This window comes from Carcharhinus amblyrhynchos, chromosome 2 (assembly GCF_965287045.1).
Source record: "Carcharhinus amblyrhynchos chromosome 2, sCarAmb.v2.hapA, whole genome shotgun sequence".
Taxonomy (NCBI): Eukaryota; Metazoa; Chordata; class Chondrichthyes; order Carcharhiniformes; family Carcharhinidae; genus Carcharhinus; species Carcharhinus amblyrhynchos.
In genome coordinates this window covers 37972299-37991115 of record NC_137325.1, presented here as the reverse complement: position 1 = coordinate 37991115, position 18817 = coordinate 37972299, and the positions used below count along the sequence as shown (strand labels likewise).

The following is an 18817-nucleotide window of genomic DNA, read 5'->3' as shown; positions in this document are numbered from 1 at the left end:
ATTGCCTGATATCACCCCTGCCTCAGCTCAGCTGTTGCTGTAATGCTCATCAATGTCTTTGTTATCACTAAATGTGACTGTTCTGTTGCACTCTTGGCTGATCTCTCACATTCTGCCCTCTGTAAACTTGAGCTCATGCAAAGTCTTGCTGCCTTAGTCTTTATTTGCACTAAGTCTCATTCACCTATCATACCTGTACTCGCTAGTCTACATTGGCTCCCAATTAAGCAATGCCTCGATTTTTCTTAGATTCCATAGAATCCCTACAGTGCAGAAGGAGGCCATTCAGCCCATTGAGTTTGCACCAACTCTCTGAAAGAGCATCTTGTCCAGGCCCTTGCCTCCGTCCTATATTGAATATAAAAGTAGGGAGGTCTTGCTGCAGCTGTATAGGGCATTGGTGAGGCCGCAGCTGGAGTACTGTGTGCATTTTTGGGCGCCGCACCTGCGCAAAGATATTTTGGCCTTGGAGGGAGTGCAGAGGAGGTTTACTAGGCTGATACCGGAGTTGAGGGGGTTGAGCTATGAGGAGAGGCTGAATAAACTAGGCTTGTACTCGTTGGAGTTTAGAAGAATGAGGGGAGATCTCATTGAGATGTATAAGATGATGAATGGGATGGATAGGATAGAGGTGGAGAGACTCTTCCCGCTCAAAAAAAGACAGTAGGACTAGGGGGCACAGCCTCAAGATAAAGGGGGGGCGGTTTAGAACGGAGTTGAGGAGGAACTTCTTCACTCAGAGGGTGGTGAATCTCTGGAATTCTCTGCCCGTTGAAGTGGTGGAGGCTGCCTCGCTAAATATTTTTAAGATGTGGGTTGATGGGTTTTTGATAAGAGAGGGGATTAAGGGTTATGGGGAGAGGGCGGGAATGTGGAACTGAGCCACGACAGATCAGCCATGATCTTACTGAATGGCGGGGCAGGCTCGAAGGGCTAGATGGCCTACTCCTGCTCCTATTTCTTATGTTCTTATTCCCTTAACCATGTGCATTTACCCATGGCCAATCCACCAAACCTACACATCTTTAGATCGCCCTCGGGGATGCTCATTGGCCCCGGGGTAGTCCGTGGGCCAAAGGGACAACTGGTGTGAACTTCTCCCACACCTAAAAGCTGTGGGACTTGTCCAAACTGCCTTGTAGTGTTGGAAAGTTGCAGACAGCCCCTCCTGCAGTCTCCAGCTCTGCTTCTGCATCTCCAGCAGGTTTGTGAGAACTGATTCCAGTCATTCGGCACCTGGCCCAGGGCCAGCTGTTTTCTTGGCTCCAACAGACCTTCCCATGCCAGATCCCTCGGACGTTCCTGCCTCTACCTGATGTGCATCTGCTGCTCTGTAGTGCTCACCAGACAGTGACCCAGAAGCCTCACCACTAATATGTCCCACCTTGGTGACTATGGACCCGATTTGACCATTTTCATTCTAAGTGCTGAATCCAGGCGCAATTCAGATCCAACTTGGAAATCTGTTCCCATACGCACTTAGCCTGAAAAACAAATCGCGGATCTGAATTGCACCGTGGGTGGGGCTTATCATGTCTGAAACAATCGGAGCTTTGAAGTGCGCACGCGCAGTGAGGAAAAAAATTTGAAACTGGCACCGCTGTCACATCGCACCTGGGCCATAAAAAGCAGATAAAGCGGCTCGGGAGTGATGGTCCCCACAAACATCACCCCCACCCTTACAGCATAACTTTCCCCCTTATCCACTTCCCCCTCCGCTACCCAGATCGATCACGACCCTCTGTTCCCTCTTCCCCGCCCCCCCCCCCACTGATCACCCACAGAGTGGCAGCAGACCCCTCCTGCACGCACCCCACCCCCCACCTCCCCCCCACCACCACCACCATCAGAAATCCATCTGGCCTCCCTCCCAATATATTTCACATACAGACGAGTACTTTGACGGTTTCACTAATTAATACGCATGCACTATTATAGCTATGGAATCCCTTCTCTCTGCTGCCTGTACTGTACATATCCAGGCCTTTCTTTAAGTTGTGTAATGAAACATATAGGTGTGTGTACAAATAACCGTTGCTTGATTCAGCAACCTTTGGAATGTGTTTAGCAACAGCCAACTTGCAGTAAATTCTAACAGCTGCATTTCCAAGTTTAGAAGATAATTTGGGAAATGGCAATAAGACAATTACTACTTCTTCTGAACTTGCTGGTGTAGAGGGGAAAAAAACAACATTCATGGCAAATAAAATACAATTTAAGTAGCATTTATAACAGGAATGATCAGAATTAGAAATGTGATGGGATAGAATTAACTCCCCCCTCCCCGGCCAGGACAAAGTTCAGGCCTCACCACTGCCACCCCGCCCCCCCCCCCCCCCCCCGCCCCCCGCCACCAGACGACGATCAGATGTCCCTCTTCCCTCCAACCCCTCCCCCCCACTACTGACCTGAGTCAGAGAGCCGTTGGAAGCACTGAAATTACCTCTTCAGCAACTGGAGCACCTGAAACAGACCTTTGCCGAGCATGTCTGTTTCACGCTGAATCTGGATGCGCAAATGTGGTGGTAAAGGGGGAAATGCTGATAAAGTTGGGCGGGCACTTTATTAATTCAATTTAAATGTGTGCAAATTCATTTAAATCGCCATTGCGCCCATTTCGGGCTTGAATCGGATTGCGGCCATTTTTGAGCCTTGGTAAAGTAGGCATCTGCGCAGATGCGGGCACTAATCGCGTTAATGGCCTCATATCCAATTTACCACATTTTCGTGTCCAAAAATGGGCACGAGGCAATGTTAAAATGGGGCCCTATATCTGCACTCTTGGATTGTATGATTGATGCCCGTGTCGATTTTCTCTGAGGTTTCCTTGGAGTTTTCTTTTGAGGTGTCAGCAGGTGTCACAGTGGGGGCAGCAGGGTGTGACAATCCCTGACGGGCTGGCCTTATCAGGGTTGCCTCCTGCAAGAAAGGACACAACATTCAGTGAAAGGGAAGGACAAGTTTCTGGGCAGCATGCCAATGACTTGAGATATGTCATATGAATGAAGGTTTTGTGGATCCTCACTTCCATGGCAAACCCGACCTAGTTGTCCATCACAGCTCTATCCTCAGTCTCCCCCAAAACCTCCAGTGTGTGCTCCTCGAGTGGAATGAGGAGCTATAGCTCAGGGACCACATCTTTGGTCTTTGGCGCTAGACAGAGGGGGATCGGTGGATGTGGTGTTTCTCGATTTTCAAAAAGCATTTGATAAGGTGCCTCACAAAAGGTTGCTTCAGAAGGTTAGGGGGCATGGAGTTGGGGGTAAGGTGTTAGCGTGGATAGAGGATTGGTTGTCTAATAGGAGGCAGAGAGTTGATATCAATGGGTGCTTGAAACTCTACATTAATGTTTCCCTCCCTCCCTCCTCCTCCTCTGACCCAAAAAAAGGGCAGAGACGTTACAAAAGGACCCTGATTTTACCAGCTCATGGAACAGCATTCTCCATTGGCCTTGGGTGCAATCTTACGAGCCTCAGGTGGGCAAGGTGGTAAAATTCCAGCTTAAAGGTCAGAATGTGACATGAGACTAATGGATACAGTTGATTGGTGAATAGATCCTTGTGGGTATTTCCATAGAACATGGAACACTACAGCACAAACAGGCCCTTCGGCCCACAAGTTGCGCCGATCACATCAATACCTACCAATCCATAGACCTATCTATAACCCCCAATCCCATTAAATCCCATATACTCATCCAGAAGTCTTTTAAAAGACCCCAGCGAGTTCGCCTCCACCACCACTGATGGCAGCCGATTCCATTCACTCACCACCCTCTGAGTGAAAAACTTACCCCTAACATCACCTCTGTACTTGCATCCCTGCACCTTAAATCTGTGTCCTCTCGTAGCGACCATTTCAACCCGGGGAAATAGCCTCTGAGAATCCACCCTATCTATTCCTTTCAACATTTTGTAAACCTCTATCAGGTCGCCTCTCAACATACGCCTCTCCAGGGAGAAGAGTCCCAGCTCCCTCAACCTATCTTCATAAGGCATGCCTCCCAATCCAGGCAACATCCTTGTAAATCTCCTCTGCACCCTTTCAATAGCTTCTACATCCTTCCTATAGTGAGGCAACCAGAACTGCGCACAGTACTCCAAGTGGGGCCTGACAAGGGACTTATAAAGTTGCAGCATTACCTCCCGACTCCTAAACTCAATCCCTCGATTAATGAAGGCCAGTACACCATACGCCTTCTTGACCACATCCTCCACCTGCGAGGCCAATTTAAGAGTCCTGTGGACCCGGACCCCAAGATCCTTCTGCTCTTCAACACCGCTAAGACTCCTGCCCTTGATAGTGTACTCGTTCATCCCATTGGTCCTGCCAAAATGGACCACTACACATTTATCCGCGTTGAAGTCCATCTGCCACTTCTCCGCCCAGTCTTGCATCCTATTTATGTCCTGCTGCAACTTCTGACATCCTTCCAGACCATCCACAACACCACCGACCTTCGTGTCATCAGCGAACTTACTAACCCATCCCTCCACTTCCTCATCTAGGTCATTTATGAAAATGACAAACAGCAAGGGTCCTAGAACAGATCCCTGGGGCACTCCACTGGTGACCGACCTCCATGCAGAAAAAGACCCATCCACAACCACTCTCTGCCTTCTGCAGGCAAGCCAGTTCTGGATCCACAAGGCCAAAGCCCCTTGGATCCCACGCCCTCTCCGCAAACCATATTAAATTGAAACTCATTGTTTAGGCAAGAGTAGGGAATTATTTGCTTTATTTCTTTTAAAGAAAGTCTTATGACGTTTTTAAACTTAAAGGGTTTAGTCATGGCTGGAGAGCTGGAAGCTGTGGTTTGCTCTTCTTGCTTCATGTGTGAGGGCAGGCCATTTCCAGTGCCCGGAGCCAGCGTGTATGCAAGAAGTGTGTCCAGCTGCAGCTCCTAGAAGCTCGAGTGTTGAAGCTGGAATAGGCGGCTGGTGATACTGTGGAGCATCCATGAGTCTGAGAGCATTGTGGATAGCACATTTAGGGAGGTGATCAGACGGCAGCTGAACGGACTTGAGGAAGGAAGGGTGACCAGCAAACTGTCCAAGAGGTGTAGGCAGGTAGTTCAGGAGTCCCAAGGAGTCTCGCTCGCAAATTGGTATTCCAGTTTGGAAGCTGATGAGGCCATTGGTTTCTTCAGAGAGTGCAGGTAGAGCTAAGCTTCTGGCACCACAAGCAGCCTGTCTGTACAGGAGTGGGAGGGGGAAGAGAGGCAGGGCAATAGTAATAAGGGATTCTGTAGTCAGGGATATACACAGGCACTACTGTGGCTCTCAACATGACTCCAGGATGGTATGTTGCCTCCCTGGTGTTAGTGTCTGGGATGTCAGCGTGGTGGCACAGTGGTTAGTACTGCTGCCTCACAGAGCCACGGACCCAGGCTCATTTCCTGGCTTGGGTCGTTGTCTGTCTGAACTTTACACTTTCTCTTCATGTCTGCGTGGGTTTCCTCTGGGTGCCCCCATTTCCTCCTACAATCCAAAGATGTGCGGGTTAGGTTGATTGGCCATGCTAAATTGATCCTAGTGCCATGGCTTCAGTAGGGTAAATACGTGGGGTTACGGCAATAGGGCCTGGGTGGGATTGTGGTCGGTGCAGACCTGATGGGCTGAATGGCCTTCTTCTGCACTTTAGGGATTCTGTGATTCTTTGATTCTATGCCACTGCAGGGCAGACTAAAAAGCACGATCTCTCAGGTTATAAACTCAGAATTATACCCAATGCTACGTGCTAGTGAGCACAGAAATAGGAGGATCAGACAGATGAATGCATGATTTAAGAGTTGATGTAAGAGGGAGGGTTTTAGATTCCTGAATCACTGGGACCATTTCTGGGAAGGTGGGACTTGTACGAGTGAGATGGTCTACACCTGAATCAGAATGGGACTAACACCCTTGCTGGTGTTGTTGGGAGGAGTTTAAACTAATTTGGCAGGCGGGGGGGGACTCAGACTGTTTGCAGAATAAGGGCTCAGACTCATACAGCAAAACAAATAAATCAGAACGAGTGCAGCTGTATTAAGTTTCAAGGCTGTAAGGCCAGGCTGGATGGTCTCTTTAAAGTCAGGGGTATTTCAGGCAAAATGGATGAGTTGAGGGTAATGATTGACATGTGGAAATGTGACATAGTAGCCATTACAGAGACATGGTTGATGGATGAACTATTGGCAACTCAACATTCCGGGACATAGGATCTTTAGGCATGACAGGAGGAGGCAAAAGAGGAGGAGGAATTGCATTATTAGTTAAGAGTGGTGTGGCACAGTGGTTAGCACTGCTGCCTCACAGCGTCAGGGACCCTGATTCGATTCCCAACTTGGGTCATTGTCTGCGTGGAATTTGCACATTCTTCTCGTGTCTGCATGGGTTTCCTCCAGGTGATCCAGTTTCCTCCCACAGACCAAAAATATGTGGGTTAGGTTGATTGGCCATGGTAAATTACCCCTTACTGTCAGGGGGCCGAGTAGGGTAAATGCATGGGGCTACAGGGATAGGGGCTGGGTGGGATTGTGGTTGGTGCAGAGTCAATGGGCTGAATGATCCTCTTGGGGAGAGTGATCATTGTATGGTGGAGTTTCTGGTGCAGATGGAGGAGGAGAAAGTGGGTTCCCGGACACGCGTCCTTTGTTTGAATAGAGGGGAATACGGTAGGATGAGAGAAGAATTGGCGAATGTGGACTGGGAGAGCGCGTTGGAGAGAGGGTCTGCTGAGGAGCAGTGGAGGATCTTTAAGGAGATCTTTCTTGGTGCTCAGCAGAAATTTATTCCGATGGTCAAAAAGGATAGTAGGAGGAGAGGTAATAAGCCGTGGATAACGAAGGAGGTGAAGGAAAGTGTTAAACTAAAAGCGGAGGAATTTAGAGTAGCTAAGAGTAGTGGGCGAGAAGAGGATTGGGAGAGGTTTAAATGTCAACAAAGATTGACAAAGAAGTTGATAAAGAAGGGTAGGAGAAACTATGAAGCTGGGCTAGCGCTTAATATAAAAAAGGATAGCAAGAGTTTTTATAAATATATAAAAAGGAAGAGGCTGGCTAGGGTGAATGTTGGTCCTTTAGAGGATGAGAAAGGGGACCTAGTGGTAGGGGATGGGGATATGGCTAAGGTATTGAATAACTTTTTTGTTTCTGTCTTCACGGAGGAGGACGTGAATAATTTGCCGAGTGTTAGCGATGGAAAGGTGGTAGGACTGGAGGGTCTTAATGACATTACTGTTACTAGAAAGGCGGTGCTCGACAGACTGGAGGGGCTGATTGTGGACAAGTCCCCAGGACCGGATGGAATGCATCCGAGGGTTCTGAAAGAAATGGCGGAGGTTATAGTGGATGCCTTGGTGGTTATTTTCCAAACGTCGCTGGATTCCGGGGAAGTGCCGGATGATTGGAAAACGGCTAATGTTATGCCATTGTTTAAGAAGGGTGCCAGGCAAAAGGCGAGGAATTGTAGGCCGGTTAGTTTAACGTCTGTGGTAGGTAAAATGTTAGAATCTGTCATTAAGGAGGAAATTGCGAGGCATCTTGAAGGGAATTGCTTGATAGAGCAGACGCAGCACGGTTTCATTAAAGGGAAGTCGTGTCTGACAAATTTACTGGAGTTCTATGAGGATGTGTCTAGGGCGGTGGATAGAGGAGAGCCGGTGGATGTGGTCTTTCTAGATTTTCAGAAGGCGTTTGACAAAGTGCCTCACAAGAGGTTATTGCAGAAGGTCGAGGGACATGGAGTTGGGGGTAGGGTGTTAGCATGGATAGAGGATTGGTTGTCAAATAGGAGGCAGAGAGTGGGGGTCAACGGGTGCTATTCGGATTGGCGGATGGTGACTAGTGGAGTGCCCCAGGTCTTGCTGGGGTCTTGTATAGGGCATTGGTGAGGCCGCAACTGGAGTACTGTGTGCATTTTTGGGCGCCTCACCTGCACAAAGATATTTTGGCCTTGGAGGGAGTGCAGAGGAGGTTTACTAGGCTGATACCGGAGTTGAGGGGGTTGAGCTATGAGGAGAGGCTGAATAAACTGGGCTTGTACTCGTTAGAGTTTAGAAGAATGAGAGGAGATCTCATTGAGATGTATAAGATGATGAATGGGATGGATAGGATAGAGGTGGAAAGACTCTTCCCGCTCAAAAAAGACAATAGGACTAGGGGGCACAGCCTCAAGATAAAAGGGGGGCGGTTTAGAACGGAGTTGAGGAGGAACTTCTTCACTCAGAGGGTGGTGAATCTCTGGAATTCTCTGCCCGTTGAAGTGGTGGAGGCTGCCTCGCTAAATATTTTTAAGACGCGGGTTGATGGGTTTTTGATAGGAGAGGGGATTAAGGGTTATGGGGAGAGGGCGGGAAAGTGGAACTGAGCAGCGACAGATCAGCCATGATCTTATTGAATGGCGGGGCAGGCTCGAAGGGCTGGATGGCCTACTCCTGCTCCTATTTCTTATGTTCTTATGAATGGTCTCCTTCTGCTCTGTAGGGATTCTGTGATTCTATGAGTCAGTTACTACAGCAAGGAGAGATGATATCTTGGAGGGAGCATCAAATGAAGCTATGTAGGTAGCAGTTAGGAATGGAAAAGGGGCAGCCACATTGTTAGGTGTTTATCATAGACACCACATAGTCAGAGGGATATTGAGGAGCAATTTGTGGAGTTATGTAAAAGCAATAATAATAGGATTATTATATTAGATGATTTCAACTTTCCCAATATTAACTGGGATATATATTGTGTTAAGGGTTTGGATGGAGTCGATTTCTTGAAATGTGTACAGGAGAACTTTTTACTTCAATATGTGAAGGATCCAACAAGGAAAGGAGTTGTGCTGAACCTAATTCAGGGGAATGAAATCAAACAGGTGGTGGTGGGGGAGCATTTTACTGATAGTGATCACAACATGGTATAATTTAAGCTTGTTATGGACAAGGCGATAGACAATTTGCAACAAAAAAATGGACTGGGGGAGAGTGGATTTTAGTGAAATAAGATGGAATCTGGCCAAGGTAGATTGGGAACAATTACCAATGGGAAAATCTACAGAAGAGCAGTGGGCGACATTCGAAAAGGAAATGGGGAGGGTGTCCCTCTAGGGTGATAGGTAGGAATAACAAGCCCAGAGAACCATAGATGACCAAAGATATTCAGGATACAATAAGAAGGAAAAGAAAGGCTTTTAAAAAGTACAAGGAGAGCAAATCAGTGGAGGGATTAGTGAGGTATGAGACAGTGCAAGGTGGAGCTTAAGAAAGCAATTAGGAATGGGAAAAAGGGGTATGAGAAAGCTCTGGCTGGTAAAAATAAGGAAAATCCCAAGATATTCTGTAAGTGTATCAATGGGAAGAGGATAACCAGGGAAAGAGTGGGGCCAGTTAGGAGCCTAGGGATCAATCTGAGTGGAGCCAGAGGGCATTGGTAGTGTGTTGAATGAGTACTTCATATCCATCTTCATCCAAGGAAATGAGGACAGTGCTATGGAATTCAGAGAGAGGGACTGTGAAGTTCTTGAGCAAATTGACATAGGGAAGGACAAAATATTGGCAGCCTTAAATGTGAATACATTTCCAAGTCCAGATGAATTGTGTCCTTGGCTGCTGTGGGAGGCAAGGGATGAGATTGCACAGGCTCTGACCCAAATTTTCAATTCCACTTCATCTAGGGTTTTTATTACCTATCTCAGCTATTTCTGGATTTCTTATTTCATACATTAGAATTAGGGATCATGGGGGAGGTGTCAGATGACTAGAAAACTAATGTGGTTCTGCTATTTAAGAAAGGTTGTAGAGATAAACCAGGGAACTAAAGACCAGTGAATCCCATATCAGTGGTAGGGAAACTATCAGAGGAACCTCTGAAGGAGAACTTCTGTCTCCACTTGGAGAGGCAAAGCTTGATCAGAGATAGTCAGCATGACTTCATCAGAAGGAAGCCATGCCTAACAAACTTGAATTTTTTGAGGAGGTGTGTAGACAAGGGTAGTGCAATCAATGTAACTGATATGGATTTCAACAAACCTTTAATGAGGTCCCACATGGGAGACTTATAAAGAAGATAAATTCCCATACAGAGTATGGGATACAGAGTAATTTGATAAAGTGGATTCAAAATTGACTCAGTTATAGGAGGCAGAGTGTGATGACAGAAGGCTGCTTTAATGACTGGAAACTAGTGTCCAGTAGCATACCACAGAGATCTGTGATGGGCCCCCCATTATTTGTCATTTATATAAATGACATTGGTGACTTGGGGGGGGGATAGGATTGGTAAGTTTGCAGATGACACAAAGATTGGACTGGTGTTTAGATTGACTTAGGATACGAGAAGATATAGATGGAATGGTCAAATGGGCAGGTAAGTGGCAGATGGAATTTAACACTGAAAAGTGTGAGGTGATAGACTTTGGAAGGAGTAATTTGACAAGAAAGTACTCAATGAATGGTAGGACACTAGGAAGTTCTGTGGAACAAAGAGATCTTGGTGTGGTTGTCCACAGGTCTCTAAAGGTGGAAGGGCATGTTAGTAAGGTGATGAAAAAGGCACATGGGACACTTACTTTTGTAAACTGAAGCATAGATTACAAAAGCAGGGAAGTCATGTTGGAGTTATATAGAACTTTGATGAGGCTATATCTTGCGTACTGTGTGCAGTTCTGGTCGCCATATTATTGGCAGTGATTAGTGGTAGGGACTTGGGTTTAATTCCCGGCTTGGGTCATTGTCTGTGTGGAGTTTGCACATTGTCCCCGTATCTGTGTGGGTTTCCTCCAGTGCTCCAGTTTCCTCCCACAGTCCAAAGATGTGTGGGTTAGCTTCATTGGCCATGTTAAATTGTCCCTTAGTGTCCTGGGATGCGCGGGTTAGAGGGATTAGTGGGGTAAATATTTAGGGTTACAGGGATAGAGCCGAGGTGGGATTGTTGTCGGTGCAGATGCGATGGGCCGATTGGCCTCCTTCCGCATTGTAGGGTTTCTATGATTCTATGATCAGAAGGATGTGACTGCATTGGAGGGGGTGCAAAGGAGAGGTACCAGGATGCTGCCTGGGATGGAAAAGTTAAGCTATAAAGAGATATTGCGTAAGGTTGGGTTGTTTCCGTTGGATCAGAAAAGACTTAGGGGCGACCTGATCGAGGTATACAAGATTATGAGAGACATGGGAGTGGATAAGGAGCAGCTGTTCCCCTTGGTCTGAAATGGGTAAGTTGTTAGAAGGTATTCTGAAAGATAGGATCTACAGGCATTTAAAAAGGCAAGGACTGATTAGGGAGAGTCAGTATGCCTTTGTGAAAATCCCGTCTCACAAATTTAATTGAATTTTTTGAAGGGGTAACCAAGAAGGTAGATGAGGGTAGTGCAGCTGATATTGTCCACATGGATTTTATCAAACCTTTGACAAGGTACCACATGATAGTTCGTTGCATAAGATTAAATCTCATGGGATCTAGGCAGAAGTCGCCAAATGAATACAAAATTAGCTTGATGACAGAAGGTGGATGTAGAGGGTTGTTTTTCAAACTGGAGGCCTGTGACCAGGGATCGATGCTGGATCCATTGTCACTTGTCATTTATATTAATGATTTGGATGAAAATTTAGGAGGCATGGTTAGTAAGTTTGTAGATGACACCAAGATTGGTGGCACAGTGGATAGTGAGGATGATTGTCTAGATTGCAATGGATTCTTGATCAACTGGGCCATTGGGCTGATGAATAGCAGATGGAAATAAGTTTAGACAAATGCAAAGTGATGCATTTTGATAAATCGAACCAGAGCAGGACTTATTCAGTTAATGGTAGGTTGTTGGGGAGGGTTATAGAACAAAGGGGTTCAGGTTCATAGCTCCTTGAAAGTGGAGTCACAGGTGGACAGAGTGGTGAAGAAGGCATTCGGCATGCTTGGTTTCATTGGTCAGAACATTGAATGCAGGAGTTGGGACACCTTGTTGAAGTTGTACAAGACATTGGTAAGGCCACACTTGGAATATTGTGTACAGTTCTGGTCTATTATAGAAACAATATTATTAAATTAGAAAGAGTGCAGGAAAGATTTACGAGGATGCTACTGAGACTTAATGGTTTGAATTATTAGGAGGGGCTGTATATTTCAGGATTTTTTCCCTCGACTTAGGGGTGATCTTACAGGTTTATAAAATAATGAGGAGCGCAGATCAGCTAGATAGTCAATATCTTTTCCCAAAGATAGGGGAGTATAAAACTAGAGGGCGTAGGTTTAAGGTGAGAGGGGAGAGATACAAAAGTATCCAGAGGGGCAATTTTTTCACACAGAGGGTGGTGAGTGTCTGGAACAAGCTGCCAGAGTTAGTAGTAGAGGTGGGTACAATTTTGTCTTTTAAAAAGCATTTAGACAGTTACATGGGTAAGATTTCTATAGAGGGATATTGGCCAATTGCAGGCAAATGAGATTAGGTTAGTGGTTAAAAAAAGGGCAGCATGGACAAACAAGTTGGGCCAAAGGGCCTGTTTCCATGCTGTAAACCTCTATGACTCTATGACTTTGTGATGGTTAATCACAAAGGGACGTAGGTTGCAGGGGAGGGGCAAGAGGTTCTTGGGGGAGAGGAAAATCCTTTTCACCCAGAGGGTGGTGACAGTCTGGAATGCGCTGACTGGAAGGGTAGTAGAGGCAGGTGGCCTCACATCATTTAAAAAGTATGTGGATAAACATTTGGCACATTATAACATTCAGGGCTATGGGCCAAGTGCTTGCAGATGGGATTAGGTGGGAGTTCAGGTATTTCTAATGTATCAGTGTGGACTCGATGGGCTGAAGGCCCTCTCCTGTTCTGTGTCATTCTATGGTTCTATTATGTGATTCTCCTGTGGAGACAAAAGTGGGATTGAAAGTCTGATGCTGGAAGTGCATAAAGTGTCAGTGGCGGGGGCCATCAGGTGGCATAGGTTGGAACCCTGTCATGGTAGGCAGGGTTTGTCGGGGGGAGGATGGGGGGTGTGGGTGGCGGCGCAGAGGGATTGAAGGAAGGTGCTAGGGGGTTGGGCGCTGGAAGCCCGTGAGGTATCAGGGAGTGAATCGTCATGGACATTCCAAGCACAACAGATGGCACTGATGCCAAGACAGGCCCAACACTTATTCTTGCTGCGTAAAGGAGATCGTTTATCTGCCCCCGGTCCTTCATGCCAGAGGATGGAGACTGCCAAAGCCTCCCAGACCGTATTGTCGGCCCAACACCTGGATCTTGGACCGTCCCAGGGGAAGAAAATTGCCCTTCTCCTCTTGACGATTTCCAGGAACCAACCCAGCTCTCCCTCCATGAACCTAGGAGTTGCCCTTTGTGGTGCCATCTTACTGGCATGACTGGCTGTGAGTTCATCGTTAGCATTTAAATGCAGCTCCCCCTTGTTAACAGTGCTCAGCTGAGGCCACTTTGGGGGAATAATGTGCCCGCAGCCTCCATGTAGTGTAAATCGCAAGGAAGCTCTTTCATTGCATGAAATGTCGAAAGATTGCAATGTGGGCATGCCTAAAAGATTGGCATGGAGGACCACTGTATTCTTGCTGTTATGATACTGAGAAATTTTTGGGGAAAATTTGGCTCAAGATTTTTATAAACCATAGTTTTATGAGCCAAAGTTGGCCTTGAATGTAAAGTTAGTGACTGTCTGAATTGCTCTATTTTGAATTATAATAAGGCTTGAGTGACAATGCAATGTTACACCCTTTTCAAAGTAAGGAGATATCAAAGGAAGAAACAACTTACTGCAATCTCCTGTGGAGATAATGGAAGCTGATTATCATCTCAGTGGGAATCATACCCCGTAAGTTATGTCCCAGACCTAGTTTCCCACTTCCAAGACTGCCCTTTCACTGGGATAAAAATCCAACTGCAAACCCATATGGACTAGTGCTGGGTATGTCAATGTGTCTGCTGAAAGATAGCAGAGTTCCCTCTGCCTCCACCCTCCCCCCCCCAACCCCCACCAACTCCAATAGTAGCCAATAAACTTGCTCTCTAATTCATGAAAGCCTGGTTAAATTGGTCCCTTATGGAACACGAAAACATTTGGACTGTTCGTTTTAAGTTAACACCACTTGATCTTTTGTATCTATTTGTGGAAAAAAACAGAACTTTGGTTAAAACTCACACAAAAGAAGATAATTCTTAGGGTGCAATGTTTTCTCAGTACTCACTGAAGAATCAGTACAGAATGTGCCGCTCCCCCCAATCCATCCTGCCACTGCAAGCGAGGACAGATTTGGTATTTAGCCAAATCTCGATTCATTGCAATGGGAGCAGAGAATCCCGCTGGTGCAAACAGCCAGAGAATTCCAGCCTGTGTACATACCTTGTGGAATGGAATTTGAACCCATAACATTCTGACTCAAAAGTGAGTAAGCTAGCATTGGCCCAAGGCAGCTTAAGTGCAATGAGATGGAAAATTTTAGCAATTGGCCCAGGGTAAAATGCACTGGAAAGAATGCTGGCACTGGGTTTCAGACTTGTTGCTATGAAATATTCCAGTGTATGGTGCTGTGTAAGGAAAAGGCTGACTACCGCTGATAGATTCAATGGGAACTTGAAGATTGTTCATTCATATTGTGGTTCTTTCTAATCATGAGCAATAAAAATGTAAATGTGGATCATTTAAAAGAAAGTTCAAAAAACAATTGTACTATAACAGGTGCCTATACATTGAAAAGCAGCGCCCCTTAGATCTTCTTTGTGACTGAAAATCACACCTAAGCCTTATTGAGAACTTGAAACTCTTACATTCGAGATTGCTGACCTCTGGCCTTGAGCAGTGAATAGGCCCTGCAGTAGTGATAGTGAACACACCTGCTGTATATAACTCACATCAGTCACATAAAGCCCCTTTGATGTAGGCCTGTCAGAGTCAATGAATAAGGGATATACATTTCTTTTCTTCCCAGTAAACCTACAGTGGTACAAATCTTGAATATAATACTATATTGTTGAAGCTCAGCATCAATTGAACTCTCTTTAGATACAAAAGCAGGTGTAACAAATAGTATGTAATGTGCTCATTAGCAACCACATCAAACAACACAAATACCACAAAGTTAGATTTGTTCATGGGAACCTAAGATAAAACTCCCATATTCATTGTACCTCATGATAATTCCTTAATACATGTCAATTGAAATATATTACCTAGGCTATACCATATTATTGTATTATTAAGAAACAATACAAAAGTTATATCTGAATTCTCCCAAAATTGCACATTGCAGTTTATGTCCATTTCCTAGTTAGTAATTAATAGGGCACATGCACTTATGTATACTCTAATATCCATGTGTGTACTCTAACACCCATGCACATTTTCATACCCATGTGCAAATGCCCAAGCATACATCCTCATTGTCACACTCATATACACAACATATTTGCACTCATGGTGCAGGGTCATGATGGTCCCAATTGTTCACCAAATGGGGTGCATTGATATTGGAGTCCTGAGGTCATCAAGCTGATTCTCATGGGCATGCATGGAGGTCAAAAGTACGCCCGCCAAAGTAAAGGGCCAATGTAGATCATTTAAAGGCCAATTGACTGTGACTTTAAGTGGCCCATGTGCTTTTACGCTTGGTGCACAGACCACCTGACTAGGCAGCTTTCACGTTTATAATGGGTCCTACATCCAGGGCAGAATAAAAGGGTGAATAGTTAGGAGTCTGGCTGTGAAAGGTATGGAGCTGGTTTATAGATAGTTTCTGCCATTTCTCTGTTGATTTGGAGAACTCTCTGGTTTGTTAATACTTGCAGAGGCCTTCTGCCAACAAGCCCCTTCAGTGCAGAAAGCTGTGGAAACACCAGCACCAATTTGTACTCTGCTGTAGGGAGAGTTCAGAAGCAGAGGGTCAGAACGGAGAGCATCCCAGATTGGCACCCTTGGATTGAGTGGTGCAGCCAGAATTGGGGGCAGGAACAGCAGGAAGTGCAAGGCAAGAAGTTCCAGAGAAAGCACCATTACCCAACAAGCAGTACTCACAGTGTTCCTGCTAACTGGACATGGCTACAGTTCAGTGCAAGTGAAGGCTCTGCCCTTCCAGGGAGACTCAGTTTCATATCCATGTGACACCACATAGATCTCCCTCCCACCGACCCTGTGAAAGAACCTGAGGTTTAAAAGTTCAGGGCCACTGGTATTGTTGGCCACCTGCACAGTTAAAGGTGATTTCCGGGCCAATCATGGTTGGGAGCTTGGCTCTGTGGGACAAAGGCTATCCACTGAAAAGAGGCTGATGACGCCACTGAGATACCCAAGGACTGACGTGATGTTTAGATCTGAATGTGGGGAATATGATCAGTAAGTTCACAGATGACATGAGAATTGGTGGTGTGGTAAATAGCAAGGAGGAATGCATAGGATGATATGGGTGATATGGACAGGCTAATTCAATGGACAGGACAGCGACAAATGGAATTTAACTCTGAAACATGAGGTGATGCATTTTGGGAGGTCAAACAAGACAAAAGAATACACAATGAATGATAGTATTTTAGGAAATATGGAGGACCAGAGGGACCTTAGGGTACATATCCAAAGACCCCTGAGAGCACCTGGACAGATAGATAAGTTGCTTAAGAAGGTATATGCAATAAATGCCTTTATTAACCGAGGTACAGAGCATAAAAACATGGAGGTTATGATGGAGCTGTGTAAAATGCTCATTAGGCCACAGCTAGAGTACAGCATGTAGTTCTGGCCGCCACAATATAGGAAGGATGTGATTGCTTTAGATAGGGTGCAGAGGGGATACACCGAGATGTAGCCTGGGCTGGAGCATTTCAGTTATGAAGAGGGTTTGGTTAAACTGGGGTTGTTTTTCTTGGAGCAGAGAAGGATGGGGGGAGGGGGTGAGGTGAGCATGATTGAGGTGTACAAAATTATAAAGGATATAGAGAGTGTAGAATAGGATAAACTTCACATTATTAGAGGCATCAATGACCTAGGGGCATAGATTTATGATAAGGGGCAGGAGGTTTGGATGGGATTTGAGAAAAATTGTTTTCATCCAAAGGGCGGTGGATGAAGAAGATTTAGATTAGCATTTGAAATGCAAAAGATACAAGGCTGTGGGCTAAGTGCTGGAAAAAAAAATTAGAATGGATGGGTACTTGAAGGCCAGTGCAGACACAGTGGGCCAAAGGACATCTTTCTGTGCTGTCAAACTCTATGGGTGGAATTTTCCTATTCCACCCGCTGCAGGAATCATAGCGGGGCAGGACATGGACCATGCAAATATCCATTGACCTTGGGCAGGATTTTCCAGCCTTGGGGCAAGCGTGGCTGGAAATCTCACCCTATGATTAAGCCGAGGAAAGCTACATGCCTTCATAAGGGCAGAGCATAGGCCTACTCAAGAAGAGACTTCACTGCTTGGTCCGCATGGGCATCACTTCACCCTTATGTGATCATAGTGAATGAAACTTTCTTTCGCAAGTACTATATTTTGATTCAGCTCCTGTGCATGCCACCACTACCCCCACACCCCTGCCCCCTGCCCCAACCCCCCACTCCCTCGCTCACAGCTGGGTTAGAAGGCAGGCTGCTGATTCTGATGTCTCGTTGACCTTGATGACCTTGCAACAGTCCTCTGGAATTCAGAGCCTGTGTAGGCCCGTCTGGGCAGGAGAGTCCAGCACCATGGCTGGGCATGCCTCAATCCATTGCAGTCTCTTCAGTTGAAATAGTGATTGGCAGACGGGCGGAGGAAATGTTTCCATCATCAAGAGCTGAGTTGAGATGAGCCCCCAGATGTGAGTTGTCTGCCAACATGAGGTTGGTTTGGACCCTGCTGATCCCCATTGTTGGGTGGACAACCACAGAGTTGCCACATGCCTCATCCACCTCTCTTTCTGGCTGAAGTCACTGCCAGGCTGTGTGGGCCCACAGGTCTGAACACAGCCCCAGAAACCCCTGGTTGAGGTCTTGAAGCTTCTCTGAGAGCCATCACTCTCTGTATGGGGGAGACTGTACATTCTGAGGTCTAGGTCAATACAGTGCTCATGCTCCACATGGAGTCTGCCTCCAACACTGAGACCGTGACACTCAGACCCTCAGGGATCTCCACAAACATTCCACTGGACATCAAGCATCTGCTGCCAGGTCAGCAACTCTAGAAGCCAATCATCTGCTTCGGCCTCAGCATCATCCTAGTCTGCAGCAATCCTCTCTGACTAAGTCTGCATGCCAAGTCTGAGGGCACGCAGTCTGCTTTCACAATAGAATTGACATCTGGCTGATCAAATATTTTTGAATTGAAAAGCAACAGGAATAAATACATTTCATATGCCAGTCTTACAACCACACCCATATCTCTCAGACCTTCCACCGATCTCTTCCTTTTCCATTGGACTCTTACCTTAATCTGACATCCCTGCCTCAATGACCTGTGGACCCTGGCTCCAAATTTACTGGATATTTCCACAGCCTGTTTCACTGCCTGACTCAGGCAGAGATTTGGTATCCCCCAACAATCTATCATCATTGCATCAAATTGTGGGCCCTCTTCCCCTATAAGAGAAAAAGTGCTTCCATTAGTTTCCCCAACATTGCAGCAGCCTTCAAATTCAGAGGAACAGTTGCCCGTCACATTGTCATAAATGTCAGCCATGGTTTATTCAGGCACATGACATGCCCGCCACACCACCCTCTTATGTTGCACATTCCTGAACACCAACAAATGCTGGCATATGCAAAGTCCAAGATTCCAACTGGCATCAGTACTCACCCTGGCAGAGTATAAAAGTCACTAACCCATTTCTGGCACTGGATCCATGTTCTACAAACACCGTCATATCTGCTGACCAGGCCCACCATCTCCGTCCAGGCC

The 18817-nt window shown here is 46.2% G+C and overlaps 1 long non-coding RNA gene across 1 annotated transcript in view; it reads right to left on the bottom strand.

The window, feature by feature from the left end:
• Positions 1 to 18430, bottom strand: part of LOC145360556 (uncharacterized) — a 30320-nt gene extending 11890 nt beyond the window's left edge. Inside the window, exon 1 of the long non-coding RNA XR_013889741.1 lies at positions 18347 to 18430. This is a non-coding gene — a long non-coding RNA (uncharacterized LOC145360556). The remainder of the gene's footprint in view (positions 1 to 18346) is intronic.
• Positions 18431 to 18817: the final 387 nt, after the last annotated feature.